At 39.9% G+C, this 13,604-nt stretch overlaps 1 pseudogene; it reads left to right on the top strand.

The window, feature by feature from the left end:
- The first annotated feature begins 2,222 nt into the window (after positions 1–2,222).
- LOC125639266 (U6atac minor spliceosomal RNA) lies at positions 2,223–2,340 on the top strand (annotated as a pseudogene).
- The last annotated feature ends 11,264 nt before the right edge of the window (positions 2,341–13,604 follow it).

Below are 13,604 nucleotides of genomic sequence, written 5' to 3'. Positions count from 1 at the left end.
CATAACAGAGAAGGGGTATGAGGAGGAAGGCTATAAATAGAGGAGTTAAAGATCAGCAGCTGATGTGTCTGTATGAGGGCTGGCTTCTAATACCTGTACTACTTTGAATACAGGTGAATGCTATTCCAACTCCATTTACAAGGGAAGCTCTTCATTAGAATAATGTTTGTCCACTGTGGTGTACTTTATGGGTGTAGGAGAGCTGGGAAGGGATATTTGTTGCCCCTAGAGACTATGCACCCTAAAGGAATTTACACTTACCAGCTAACTGCTTTAAACTTGCATAATGACAGGTTTCAGAGTAACAGCCGTGTTAGTCTGTATTCGCAAAAAGAAAAGGAGTACTTGTGGCACCTTAGAGACTAACCAATTTATTTGAGCATGAGCTTTCGTGAGCTACAGCTCACTTCATCGGATGCATGTTGTGGAAAGTGTGTGGAATCCGATGAAGTGAGCTGTAGCTCACGAAAGCTTATGCTCAAATAAATTGGTTAGTCTCTAAGGTGCCACACATACTCCTTTTTTTTTGCTTTAAACTGGGATTCTGTCTCAGTTGAAGAAAGAACAGGAGCAAAGCTGAGTGAGGTCAGGGTTTGCTGATTCTTGCCTGATGTAGCTGGGCTTATGGTGAGAAGATCTTGTCCTAGAGAGTGAGAGCTTTATAGAGATCCAGGGAATGGATATTTTATATTCTGATCATAATACCTCTACCACGTTGGATACTTGCTACAGATTTCTGTTTTACCAGTAACTGAGAGGGCCAATTAGCTGTTAACCCAAGGGCTGAAATGCTGGTACCTGTCAAGTACAGCTGGTTAAAATATGGAATTCCCCAGGTTTCAGGAGTTTTGAAATTTGGTTTCATTCCTAATAAATCCAAACAAATTCAGAACAAATCGAAACTTTTTCAAATGTCTTGCAAACTAGAAATCCTGAAAAACTTTTGTTTCAGAAACACCAACATATGGTATTATCTAAATAATCTGCTCCGTGGATCCTGACAGCTACTGACTGGAACTGATAAGAGATATAAATGATCTGGAAAAAGGGGTAAACGGTGAGGTGGCAAAATTTGCAGATGTTACAAAAATGCTCAAGATAGTTACGTCCCAGGCAGACTGACAAGAGCTACAAAAGGAGTGACTGGGCAACAAAATGGAAGATGAAATTCAATGTTGATAAATACAAAGTAATGCACATTGAAAAACATAATCCCAACTATATATATAAAATGATGGGGTCTAAATTGGCTGTTACCACTCAAGAAAAAGATTTGGAGTCATTGTGGACAATTCTCTGAAAACATCCACTCAATGTGCAGCACCGTCAAAAAAGTGAACAGAATGTTGGGAATCATTAAGAAAGGGATAGATAATGAGAGAAAATGTCATATTGCCTCTATATAAATCCATGGTGCATGCAGATGTGGTCACCCATCTCAAAAAAGATATATTGAAATTGGAAAAGGTTCAGAAAAGGGCAACAAAAATGGTTAGGGAAATGGAACGGTTTCTGTATGAGGAGAGATTAATAAGACTGGGACTTTTCAGTTTGGAAAAGAGACGACTAAGGGGGGATATGATAAAAGTCTATAAAATCATGACTGGTGTGGAGAAAGTAAATAAGGAAGTATTATTTACTCCTCATAACACAAGAACTAGGGGTAACCAAATGAACTTAATAGGCAGCAGGTTTAAAACAAACAAAAGGAAGTATTTTTTCCACACAAAGCACAGTCAACCTGTGGAACTCTTTGCCAGAGGATGTTGTGAAGGCCAAGACTATAACAGAATTTTAAAAAAGAATGAGATAAGTTCATGGAGGATAGGTCCATCAATGGCTATTAGCCAGGATGGACAGGGATGGTGTCCCTAGCCTCTGTTTGCCAGAAGCTGTGAATGGGCAACAGGAGATGGATCACTTGATGATTACCTGTTCTGTTCATTCCCTCTGGGGAACCTGGCATTGGCCACTGTTGGAAGACTGTATACTGGGCTAGATGGACTTTTGGTCTGACCCAGTATGGCCATTCTTATGTTCTCTATGTATGTACTTATAGACTGTGATCAAATCACCTCTTAACCTTCTCTCTGATAAATTCAGTAGGTTGAGCTCCTTAAGTGTGTCCAAAAAAGCATGTTTTCCAATTCTTTAATCATTCTCATGGCTCTTCATTAAATCTTCTCCAATTTATGAACATCCTTTTTGAATTATGGAGACTAGTGTTGTATGAAAGGAGAGAAGGTTGGCACTCCCCTTGATAAGGATGGAAGAGGTCCCAGTGACCTTTACAACACGCATATGGTTAAGGCATTGCCACTTACTTCATGGCATCTAGTGGGGGGAGGGATAGCTCAGTGGTTTGAGCATTGGCCTGCTAAACTCAGTGTTGTGAGTTCAATCCTTGAGGGGGCCATTTGGGATCTGGGAAAAAAATTGGGGATTGGTCCTGCTTTGAGCAGGTGGTTGGACTAGATGACCTCCTGAGGTCCCTTCCAACCCCGATATTCTATGACTAGAACTGGACATCATATTCCAGTAGTGCCAAATGCATGGGTAAGCTCTCTGACTCTTGCTTGAAAACTATGTAAAGAACCATCAGTGCACTATTACAATAATTAACCCCAATATTAAATCCCCTTTTTTTCCAGCTTTGAAAGTTCATTTCCATGGCAAAATTATTTTTCATTCGTTAAAGGGGGACTCTTGTACTAGGACCAAACCTAGGAACATTTAGACTGACAAACTTATGGCAATTGCTTCTGTGCTTCATTTGACTTTCCTGAAGATGTTCATAGTTACATAAGAGCATTCTCATTCACAACTTGTTCTTCCTTTCAGAATGATTCTGCAGTGAAGTAGAATCTGATTCTTGCATAGCAGCATGGTATGTATTCTACTCCTATAATATCATGATATCACTCTCTTTAGGATGCTGTGTTCTCCCAATGGACTTCTGACACTTCACAGTAGAATCACAAAGATACTAACTTTTATGGGATTTATGACCTAAATCCTCTGGCTTCTGAGATCAGAGTTTGCTTTGTAGATAGTGTGCTTGCAGGGCTTGATGTGAAAAGGCCCAATCTGTGACATTTTCTTTTGGGAGTGTGTAAATAAGAAAATGTTAACTTTAACTATGACACTCTGTAAGAGACTATGCTGCACTCTTGAAGAATGGGTGCCTTGAGCCCAGGCATAATTGGAGTTTTAGACTTTAAGAGCCGAGAACCCTGGGAAATGTAGACTTTCAAGAGAGATTGTTGGGGTATTGGGACAAGAGGAATCATGGGGATACCAAGACTATGGCTACACTTGCAGATGTAGAGCACTGGGAGTTAAACCAGCCCATGGAGACAGTAGCAGGGAAAGTGCTGCCATCTTTTTACACTGTCAGCTGCAATCACAGCGGCGTGGCCACATTAGCAGCTCTTGCAACGCCACAGAGAGCAGTGCATTGTGGTAGCTATCTCAGTGTGCACGTGGCTGCAGCGTGCTTTTCAAATGGAGGGTGTGGAGTGTGACAGGGAGTGTGTGGTGTGTATGTGGGGGGAGAGAGACAGTGTGTTTTGGGGTGCAGCGAATCTGTCAGCATGCTGTCTTATAAGTTCAGACAGCGGCAGGGGTAAACCCTGACATCAGCCCCCAATTCCCGCCCCGCCCCTCTCTCTCACACACACACACACACACACACACCTGCCTCTGCAGCAGCAGCATTCCACAGTAATGGCTTGCTTTGTTCTGGAGCAGATAAGCATGCCAGATGTCAGAAATGGAGCTTTGAAAGGTGATATCCGCATGCCTGCAGCCGAGTTCAAAACAATGACCAGAGTGGCAGGCTTGGGGCACTCTGTGTGGGTTTGACCTAGGATGAAAAACCTGAATCTTGTCAGAAATCTATCATACTAAATCAGAACAGTGGTTCACCTAGTCTAGTATCAGTACCATATGCTTCAGAGGAAGGTGCGAGCATTCCCATGAATGACAAAGGGCAAGTGTCTTTCTAAACTAAACAGTTGGTTATTAATTTATATTCTTTCTAATTTTTCATTCTGTCTAAGGTCTAGATCCTGCATAGTTCTGCAAATCAGCTAAGCATGTGCTGAACATTAGCACGTAAGTAATCCCACTGAAGTCATTTTTGTAGTATCTGCCCCACACTAGCAGTCAACATTTGAAGATGCAAACTCCCATCAATATGTATTGAGTAAGGGTTGGACTGGTGGGGTTTGCGACAGGCAAATATTCCATGAGCTAAAGTAACTTTTAAATAATTTAGGTTATGTTCTTCCTTCACTATTTCATTTGGGAAGGCCATATTGCAGCTCATCTCTCTTGTGGTTACCTTCATGCATCTGTGTTTGAAGGCAAATGCCCATACTATAGAGTAGCTTCCTGTCAGAGTATACCCCCGTTAGGATATGAGAAAAGGTGGGGAAGAGGGGAATTAATAAAAATCTTCAAAAATGTATCAAATAAAATCCATCAACTGAATTTAAGTTCAAGTTTAATTTCTACCCCTTAGATGAGCTACTAAATGATTCGTGGCTTCACTTCATTATGCTATTGGTGAATAATGTGGTCACCCTAAAATATGGCAAGGCCTTGTGTAATATGTATGATGAAAAACACTCTAAAATAGCCAAGCAAGGAAAAGAAAAGGACTGATATATAAAGAAGTGACATCTAGAGCCAAATTAGAAAACAAAACAAAACAAACAAAAAAACCTCGCCAATCAAAGGCCATATTAAACAAGACATGGCCAGAGCTACCTCAAATAAGGCTTACAAAGATTAAACAAAGTGCATTCCATAGTTCATACCACACTCCTAATACATGCACAATTTAAGGAAAATCAAACCTAATTTAATTAAGACCTTATGAAGAATGAGAAAAGAGAATGTGAATTTTCCCCTTATCAGTGACAAGATACAAAATGAGTAAGGGGATCTCCCATGTGTCATTTACTCCAGCCCCCTAAACTGTGGCAGCATTGGTTTTATTAGCCTCAAACTATCACTGATAGATGTCAAGTCACATGTGTGGTCTTCCATACGTTCAATAGCTTATCTACATATTACCTGTCATCTAGATCGTCTATTAAAATGACTTTTTGGCTGCGATGTTCAAATTAACAGATTAATTCAAAAATACAAACAGAATAAAGATCCAGGCCCAGATTCTTATGCTCTGTAAATCAGGAGTACCCTCACTGACAGCAATGGAGTTACACTAGTGTGAAATTTATATGAGAGGAGAATTAGGCCCCCCAGTGTTTGGAACAGTCATGGCAATATGCTAGATTCTCCACTGGGCTCCTTATTTCATAGTTTTATTTTTATCTGCATCTCAGAAAGAGGAGAGGAAGGATGGACAGTGGTTAGGATGGTACCCTCAGACTTCGGAGGCCCACGTTCAATTTCCTGCTCCACCCCAGGCTTTCTGTATGACCTCATGCAAGTCATTTTGTCTCTGTGGGCTAGATTCACAAAGGAACATAAATCTTGTGACACTCAGGGCATGTCTACACTTACCTCCGGAGCGATTGATCCAGCAGGGGTTGATTTATCACATCTAGTGAAGACGCAATAAATCGACTGCTGAGTGCTCTCCTGTTGACGCCGGTACTCCACCAGAGTGAGAAGCGTAGGTGGAGTTGACAGGGGACCATCAGCCATTGACTTACCGCAGTGAAGACACCGGGGTAAGTTGATCTAAGTATGTTGACTTCAGCTACATTATTCATGTAGCTGAAGTTGCATAACTTAGACCGATTTCCCCACCCCACCCCGCATTGTACACCAGGCCCCAGTGTCATGCCTAACTTTTGAGCACCTGGAAAATCACTGAGATTCACAAAGCCTGAGTTAGGCACATAGGCTTCCTATTATATGATGAACTGTGAAAACGAGGCACCTTAGAATGAGATTCACAAAAGCCAGCATGCTAGGCAACTTTTTGCCTAAGCTAGACAGTGAGAGGTGCCAAGCCCAGGAGTGTGTGCTAAGCCCTGTCCCTGTCTTGGAGAGAGGTAACTACATCTGGGCTTCAGAGAGGCACCTCCTTCTGCTTGGGATTCTCATCTGTAGACCTTCTCTTGAAGTTAGGCAACTGTGTTGTTTTAGGGGAGAGGGGACAAAGACATCCTTCCTAACTTTTAGCCCTGAAGTTAGGGTACCTATCTGGGATATGGAAGACCCCCCCCCCCTGCTTCTCCTGGTTGAAGTCCTCCTCCCTCTACCTGAGAAATCTGTCACCTCTCATGTGAATTTCCTTGCCACTGGGTTATGGGATATCCTGATGTAAGGATTTGTCAATCTCTCCTATTGAAGCTGTTCCACTGAGGGAGGACAGGTGGGCACAGGGGTGAAGAGGGAAGCATGAGACTGGCTTTATGGCCTGGTGCTTAGGGCATCCACCTGGGAGATGAGATACCTAGGAGCTAGTCCCCCTGCTACAATGACTTTTTAAAATTTATTGGGCACAGTGTAAGTTCACCAAGGAGGGCCCGTTCTGGCAAGTGAGCTCTGAAAATGATTACTAGATCAGGGAGAGCAGGTGAGTTAGGCATTCCTCTGCCTATCTTTCTCTGGTTTGTGTACCACTGTGAAACTTAAGTGTCTAGATTCCTGGCTGAAGTGCTCATGCTAGAGGCGGCAACGTAGGCATCTAGGGAACTTTTACTGCAAAAATTTAGGTGTGGAGCAATTTTGGGTGTCTACATGGTTCCAGGGTCACTGAGCAGGGGCTTTGTGAATGCCAGTGCGGCCTGATTCTGGCATTTAGATGCCTAATGTGGCAGTTATGAATCTAAGTCCTTTATGAACCTATGAACCTAGCCCTGTATGCCTCAGTTCCCTATCTCTAAAATAGGGATGATAGTACTTCTGGACCCCACATACTTTAAGGCCTTCAGATGCTGCAGTTATGGGAGCTATATATGTGCCTAAGATAGAGGCCATATGTTTTTGCTTTAAAAACACATGAGAAAAACAGTAATTTTGTCTTGTCTCTGTAGCACAAATGTGCCCTCAGATAAAAGAACTGATGGCTCTGCTTTCTGTGATTAAGCCAAATCTCAGACTGTCTGTGACACCTGCTTACCCTGGGACTAAAGGCCTGGCACTTGCTCAGTGTGATTTAATGTAACCGATAAAGTAAAGAGGAAAGATGACTTCCCATTTTGAAAAGGACCCTAACTGCTGACCACCCACATTTTTTTTTAAAAGGGTAAGAACAAAAGGGCCAAAAAGTTTAATCACAATAGTCTTCAAAGAGGAAGGAACTTTAACCAATAGTATAGAGTGAACATAAAGTGCATTTTGTCTCAGGTCTAAAGTTACATTCTTTCTTTATATATACAAGGAAACAGCAGAGGAAAATAAGGACATTTTGTTAATGTGTAAATCACTGCAGCAGAAGAACAGTGGTAGCAAAAGTAATTGTTTAATGCCTATGCTTTGTGCAGCTATACATAATGGCATGGTTTATTAATATTAATCCACTGAAAGCAAAACTCTGAAATTGCCATTAATAGAAATTTACATTTTGTAGTAGCCATAATTAGAGCCACTCAAAATGTATTCATAATTATGGTAATGAGACTTGTATTCAAATATACCTGCCTAATGTTCTGCAGAGGAGGCACATTTAACCTCATTTTTGGTCAGACTAGCAATGCAGCATAGTTAAGTCTTTGAATGCATAGGTAACTATTGAAATGATGAGATGAGAGAACAAGCTGAAACCTGATATCCGTGGGCCTTGAAATAGATATGCATGCACACTCCCAAAACTTAGAGTTAAGATTGCTAAGTTCATTTCAAAGCAACGCATACCATCACACCCACCTCTCAACTTGTCAAGGCCCAGATAAACAATACAATGTGTGACATCAAAAATGTATTCATACAGAAAACTTTAAATGCTGAAGGATTCCTTCCTTTAGCATAAATAACTTTCTATAACCTCAGTTCCAGGAGTCTGTATTTTTCATGTTAGTAATTTTCAACAATATAAGTGAGTTGTAGCCATGTTTGCATTGTGAGAGTACTCGAACTGAGGGACAGCACACATGCCTGAAGAAATCCAAATGTGAAAAACTAACAAAGTCCCAAGCTAAAATTACATAAGCATTAGTCACAAAAGTTTGTAAATTTAAAATTGCTAAGTATAAGTCAAAAGAAGGCATACAATTACACACACCATTCCTTAGAAAAGGAGAATGTAAAAGGAATACCGCTGAGTACTCAACATGGATGTCAGTGAAGTGTTCCCTGGCTCCACCACACTCACGTAACCATAAAAATAGCTCTTTCTGTTGATGTACTCTGGGGGCAAGATGGTCTGATGTTAAAATAGGGATGTATGGGGTTTATTAAGCCATTGCAGTTCGGGAACCCTATTGCTGTACATCCATCCATTGTCCTGCAAATTGCCAAGAGTCACAGTCCAGCATAGCAGGAGGCATGCCCCGCACACTTGCATGACAGTGGCCTCTGCAGTAGATTTTCCAACCCCAAATTGATGCCCTACTGACTGATAGCAATCTGGTGCTGCAAGTTCCCACAGTGTGATTGCCATTTGCTTCTCCACTGTCAGTGCAGCTCTCACTGAAATGTCCCTACGCTGGAGGGATGGGGCGAGTTCAGCACACAGGTCCAGAAATGTGGCCTTGTACATCTGAAAGTTCTGCAGCTCTGCTCGTCATCCCTAAACTGCATTATAATGCAACCCCACCAGTCAGTGCTAGTTTCTCAGGCCCAGAAGCAGCCCTCCGCCATTAGCAGCTGCTCCACGAACACCACCAACAACAACCTTGAATTGGTTCTCACTGTGTTCCACAGCAATCTGCCCTCCAAGAAATCATCATGTTCCCTGATATCGAGTCCAATAGGTTGCAATAGCTGTGGCTGAACCAACTGTATAACCACATCAATAGGTGTTAATCCTCTTTATCACATTCTATTTTTGTCTGTAACCTGCTTAAAATATCTATTAATCTTTTATAAATGTATCTTTATTATATAGCATTAACCCTCTTTTTATTTTTTGTTAGGTAGTTTCCTAGGTTTGTAAGAGTACTATTTGCTCTATAAACACATGAAATCTTTCACATGGAGTCATGAGTGAAGGATAATGTATTATTCTGCAATACCACAATGTGAAAGCCTTTTTATAGCAGCATGGCTGAAGGGTAGAATAGTCTACATCGGTTTAAAAAACAAAGAATGTTGTTCTGCAATATTATTTATTCCATTTAGATTTATAGAAATGCTATAAGGTTAGCCAGAGGCGATGGCTAGGTGCCCTTGACACAATTTAAAACCTAAGTGCAACTTAGATAACCTATCACAAATCCCCTTCCCACTTAAATTGTAAGCATAACTATAAGTAACACTCACTTCTCATTTTCAACTGCCTAGGAAAAAAAGTTGAGCCTTACAAAGAGCCATGACGTTCATGAGATATAAACAGATCTAATACTCTATAAAGCCATTTGGCTTTGTAAAGATGTTCTTGTTCTGAATATAGTAAATGTCTGAATTTAACATTGAAAAATATATTCTTTAACTGTCGACAAATAAAATATTCTTCTCCTAACATACAATACCCTCCTTTGGCATGGCTAATCACAAATAATAATATAATTGTTCCTAAAGTCAACTAGATTTCAGACATTTTTTGAAAAGAAAACCTAACTACACCACAAATACCAGTGACTTAAAATGTAGCTAAATATAAATTTTTATACTTTTACAATGAACAGTATTCAGATACAAGCCAAAAAATGAGACCTCATTTTTATTTTGGAAAAGAGAGTATCCAAGTCATTGTCATATGAACACTTCTTATGCTACACTTTTTAAAGTGCATAACAGAAAAAAGCTACTACAAATTGATATTAATCAAAACATACAAATCAGAATAATTCCTTCTTATAAAATGTTAGAGGGAAGGGTTAAAATAAACCTTATAATGAAAATGTGGTTGCATCTGTTGCTACGAAGTTACAGCCAGCTTGTCCATAATACTATATGGTATTTACATGTCAGTACTACACGGTTGAACAACAAGGAATGTCAGAAGTCTCAATCCTCATGAAAGTTCTTGCCTTTAAAATGCATTAGCTCTTTAAAACAAAGTCTTTATCCTTGCCAATGAGATTTACATATATTTAGTCTTACATTTTCAGACTTCACGGAAAGTTCAAAAAATAAAATAACTGGTTTACCCATTGCCTCTTTTATGCAATACTGATTTATTGATTTTTTTAAGCAAACAAAAACCTATCAACAGATTCTAAATATCATTGCATTTCATTCATTAGCATTCCTGCTTATGAAGAAACATTTCCTTCATTGGGAAAAGTGACCCAGAGGAATTTTCCATGGAGGGTTTTAAATGCAGATTTTGCCTCAGTTTTCAGATATACCAGTTTAAACCAGGCACCAGATCCTCTTCCTTTGTTTTGGACACCCTACAATGCTGGAAAGCTGCTGGCATAAGGGAATCTCTCAGGTGTCATAAAGCTATTCAGTCACATATCTCTACACTACTCACAGACATAGAGGTTGTCAGCAGTACTGCCAACCCCAAGGGTTTAGAAACCAAGACCATAAATTATGAGACTGACTTAAAAACCATGAGATTTTTTTTTAAATTCGTTTTTTATTTGCCTGTTGGTATTTAAGCCTTTAGGGTTCACGTTTCCCAGTTTTTCTCCCCAACCACGAGGACTAGAAACTTCCTCTAAAAACTAAGAAAAGAAAGCAAGCTAAGAATCAACCATAATCAGGTGAATCTAGGAACCTGTACTTTAAGAAACACTAAATATCATGAGTCTGATGATAATATCAAAGACCCGGCAACTCTGTGTCAGGGTGGGGGCAGGATTTTATGGCATTCTTAAGGTAGGTCTATGATGGCATGTAGAGTACATACATTACAAGCATCCCCTACCTAAGGCATAAGTAGAAGTGGAGCCAGCGACTAAAGACATGCCTGAACCTTGTGGGTATGTACCCTACACAGCTCTCTGCTTACCCAAGCAGTGCCTCCCCAGTGTCCTGCTGCCAGAACCATTCCCTGTCACAGAGAGCATTTCCCTGCCACAGTGAGGACCTCAGCAGCAGAGAACAGCTCTGACAAGGTGAAACAGCAGTGAAAGGCTCCAGCAACTCCCGCTGCTGTGGAGCCTTTTCCTGTGGTAAGGAGCTGCCAGAGACTTTCCCCGCTGCCTCCCCCTTCCAGAGCCTTTCACTGACACATGTAGCTACACACTGCTGTGTGGACAGATAAACATGCCCTACAAAACACCAGTGGTGATCAGAGTAGATCTAGCCTCTGCTTTCCTCTATGTCCCTCTTTTTTTTTGTTTTTGTTTTGCCTATAGCTTCACATGCTTTTCTTTTTTATTGTTTTCCTTTTAAACCAACCATCAATAAACCCAAATAAGATAAATTGTTACTAAAAATACAATGGAGAATGTGCTACTAAAACCAAAACACACAAGGACACTGATCTGCAAAGTAGAGTTTGCTATACGACAGCAGTTATATTGTGATGAAGCAATAATTGTCTGATTCCACATGCATTTATTTGAACCCAATAAAGCTAATGTAGCGTCAAACCAACAAGAAGTTGAAGAGGCAGCAGTTAGGATATTTCTGGGGAGAGAGGCGGAAGACTGTAAGTTCCACATTAATCAGTATATAAACTGCATCCAGACTGTGCTACTGATTGTTAATGAGAGACCTCTGCAATATTGAAACAAATTGAACTGGGTCTTGATAAAAATCCATAACTTCAGAATAACCATGCCATGTTGTTGTCATGAGTTTCAGTTAATCTTCATTACATTGTAAAGCTGTATCACTTTCAAATTATAAAATAGAAATTTTTTTTATAATAAACTGCTATTTTTGTGCAAGGGTAGTAAAAGAGACCGCATCCATTATCCATCCATCATGGCCTTCTGGGGTACAAAACAGAAACTGCAATTGAGACTTTATTGCTTCTATCAGGCCACTCAGGACAAAAGATGTACTGTAATATTCATTTCCTGTATATTAGTCATGTTAATTATTATACAGGGTTTAAACTGATTCTAAATACAGTGTGATGCCACAGACTTTTCAGTCTGGGGTCCATGTCTTCCATGGAGTCTGTGGAGACTTTCTGTGGGGCCTGCAAAATATCTGGAGTTTCCTTGTGAAATGTGTTCAGTCACATGCATTTGGAAGGGATCCAAGATTTCCCCTCCCACACCGGCCTGTCCTTCCAGCCTAAACCCCTGAAATGATAAATGTGATCCTCTGCCTCAAGGTGGGAGAAGTAGAATAGCAGACCTTCCTCCTTCAATCATAGTAATAAACAGGTTCCAAAATATATAGGGCCTGATTCTGATATCATACTAATTGTACACTTTTGTCACTCAATTGACTTCAGTGGAGTCCTGCTGTATTTTTAGTAATAATTTATCTTCTCAGAAGTAGAAGCAGTCTCTGCCACACAAAGGCGACAGAGAGCACAAAGCAACCTAAAGCCATTACTACTCAAGAATGATGACCATTCAGTGTTCTGAGTTCAAGTAGATGTCAGTGATTGTCCTCTTATTTGCACAAGAGTTTATTGATGGCTGATTTAAAAAAAAAGAAAACAAGAAAAAATCAAAGATAATGTGAAGCTCTAGTTAAAATGGAGAGAGATAGACAGCATATGTGCCATTATGTCCCACATCAATGTATAGCTTTAACTTATTTTTATTCCTAACATGATAAGCAGTGAAATAATCAATATTTAATTTACTTTACCAAGTGAACAGCTCATTAAGATGAGTGTGAGTAATTCACACTTTTGTGGGGTATTGTTTCCATTTGTCAGCAGGTACAGACAGAAGTTCACTGCATCAGTTACACATGGTTCACATTTTGAAATTTCTTTTAAACCATATTTTCTAGAGAAAAAAAAAATAATGGAATCTCAGACCACATATATGCAGCTATTTAAAAAAAATGGGGAATTATTCAGCCACCTGCACAGCAGTGAAGTTGTATTATACACAAAGCTCCAGCATTAGAAAAGGAGATATTACTTAGTTGCCCAGATTACAAAACTTTAGGGACAGGGCCTGTCTCTTCCTGAATTTGGAAAGCATCTAGCACATTTTGAATACCACTGCAATATAAATAATAATTTGAGGAAAGGGTCCTTCAAATAGGCTTCAGCTATAACTGCAAAGGTTGTAATTTAATACATTTAACTTCTAATACAGTTTCGTGTGCTGATCATCCTGACATTTCCCCCAGATTGCCATAATGACTTGGTTGCAGAACTGTTGGAAGCATTTGTAATAGTGGGGGAGATATTTAAACGTTTGTAACCCTAGAAGATCAAAATGAAGATAATTCATTCTGTACAAAGAGATCGATATTGCAGGGATTCTTTCTGCTACCAACCTAGTTCCCTTGCCAAAAGGCAGTTGTTTTTGTTAGTACAAGTAGCTTTTTATAAGTTTTTCTCTTTTAAACATAGGTTATATTCATAATTGTGGAAAAACAACTACAAGAAAGCATTTACTGTGGACTTATTTGAAATATTC

Source organism: Caretta caretta, chromosome 6 (genome assembly GCF_965140235.1).
Source record: "Caretta caretta isolate rCarCar2 chromosome 6, rCarCar1.hap1, whole genome shotgun sequence".
Lineage (NCBI taxonomy): Eukaryota > Metazoa > Chordata > Testudines > Cheloniidae > Caretta > Caretta caretta.
Note: the sequence above shows the minus strand (reverse complement) of the source record. Positions and strands in the feature narration are given on the sequence as shown.